Source organism: Silene latifolia, chromosome 10 (assembly GCF_048544455.1).
Source record: "Silene latifolia isolate original U9 population chromosome 10, ASM4854445v1, whole genome shotgun sequence".
NCBI classification, from domain to species: domain Eukaryota; kingdom Viridiplantae; phylum Streptophyta; class Magnoliopsida; order Caryophyllales; family Caryophyllaceae; genus Silene; species Silene latifolia.
The window spans coordinates 47813231-47815474 of NC_133535.1; the positions used below are offsets into that span (position 1 = coordinate 47813231).

At 41.1% G+C, this 2244-nt stretch overlaps 1 non-coding gene across 1 annotated transcript; it reads right to left on the minus strand.

Moving 5' to 3' along the window:
* Positions 1-203: 203 nt before the first annotated feature.
* Positions 204-310, minus strand: LOC141609641 (small nucleolar RNA R71). Its single transcript, XR_012527563.1, has one exon. It is a non-coding gene; the product is annotated as a small nucleolar RNA R71 (small nucleolar RNA).
* Between the last annotated feature and the right edge of the window lie 1934 nt (positions 311-2244).

Here is a 2244-nt window from a genome sequence, read left to right on the forward strand (position 1 = left end):
AGACTTTTTGTGACTATTGTGATACAATTTCTCAAACCGGAGTTACTCAAGACCAAATCCGATGGGTATTGTTTCCTTTTTCCTTGATCGGCACCGCAAAGCAATGGTTGAAGAGCCTAGACAAGGGTACTCTTGGTATTGATTCATGGAAGAAGTTAGCACTTGCCTTCTACAAGAAATTCTATCCTCCGGAGAAGATTAACATGTTGAGAGCCCAAATCACCGGGTTCAAGCAAAGGGATGAGGAATCATTATATGAAGCATGGGAGAGATTTAAGGACACTTGTCGTTCTTGTCCACACCATGGACTTAGTGAGAGGTTCCTTGTTCAACAATTTTGGAATGGCTTATATGAAGACTCGCGCAATGTGCTTAATATGGGATCCAATGAGAGGTTTACCGAAGTTGATGACAACCAAACATGGGCCAAAATCGAAGAGATGGCAGTTCATAATTCCCAATATAGTACGCCTCGAAAGGCCACTAGAGGAGAAAAGCATGAGGTAGATTCCAACACACAATTGGGTTCTCAACTAAGTGCTCATATCGACACCATCAATTTGAAGTTTGAAAAGGCCATGGCTAAGCTTGATGAAGCTTCCAAATCACCAGAACAACATGTCAATGCTATGATGGCATCAACCTCAATCCCAAATGGAGTATGCGAAAGTTGTGGAACCTTGGGACATGATCAGAACGAATGTAGGGGAACAAATGAACAAGTAAATGCTTTCCAAGCATACAAGAATGACACCCCTTATTCCAACTACTATAATGAGAATACCAAATTCCATCCAAATCTTTCATACAAGAGCCAAAATGTCCAAAATCCTCAACCAACATACACCCCAACTCCAATGAGAAATCCAAATCAAAGACCCTTTTTCAACCAAAGCCAAGGATATCAAAATCAACCTTCCTGCAACCAATCCAATGACCAAAGATTTGATGTTCAAAAAGCGGTCCTCCAAATGCAAAAGAACCAACAAGAATTCTTCACCTAAATGCAAAAAGATAACCAAGATAAAGAAACCTCCATCAACAACATACTTGCCCACACCAAAATGTTAGAGACTCAAATGACTCAACTAACACCTTCTAGCTCCCAAAGACAAAAGGGGCAATTACCTCCTCAAGGTAACCCCCCAAGACATGAAATGGTTAGTGCCATCCCTTTGAGGAGTGGTACAAGGTATGAGGGGTCGAAGAGGCCAATTAATGAAGATATTGTGGATGATAGTAGCAACCAAAGAGCTGTGGAGAACTCTAAGGTGGTAGAGCCTACTACCAATGAACTTTCAAAGAAGAAAAATGAAGAGAAGGCTAAAAAACGCCTATTGCGATTAGACTTCCATTCCCAAGTCGCCAAGCTAAGCCTAAGCTTGATGAGCAACTTGGAAAGTTCATGGAAATTGTGAAGAACTTAGAAGTCTCAATCCCATTCACGGAATTGATCAATCATGTTCCAGCTTATACAAAGTACATGAAGGATATTCTTACCAAGAAGAAATCCATCCAAAAGTTGGAGACTATTGCCTTTACCAAAGTGAGTAGTGCTATTATTAAAGGGAGTTCCCCTCCAAAGCTTAAAGATCCGGGAAGTTTTTCTATTCCATATACCGTTGGCGACACTACAATCAATAAGGCATTGTGTGATTTTGGAGCAAGTGTAAGTGTCATTCCATACTCGGTATGTAAGAGACTAGGAATGGGAGAGCTCAAATGCACCAAAAATACTCTTCAAATGGCGGATTGATCAACAAAGATACCTCTAGGGGTATGGGAGGATGTGCCCGTAAGAGTTGGCAAATTCTTCATCCCGATAGACTTTGTCATTGTAGACATGGAAGAGGATTCCAACATTCCTATCATCTAAGGAAGACCTTTCTTGCATACCGCGGGAGCGGTAATCGGTGTGAAACATGGAGAGCTCACACTTGAAGAAGGGGAATCCTGCGATCCTACAGTGTTTCTAACACCATAGGGAGTCTACTCTTGACAAAAGCATTTAGCGATTGTGGACAAAGATACCCTAGATTGACACAACTTGGAGGTGATTTATTGGTATCCTCCTAGACTTAGTATCTTGAAGAAACCATATCAATAATGGAGTGTGTACCCTTAGATTGCTTCCCTTCTAGATAATTTCCGCCACTTAGATGAGGAAAGTGGCAATTCCTTTTTGTAGATGCATCAATTACTTGTTTTGTGTGCTTAATGATTGGATGCATCGCCATTTTGGCA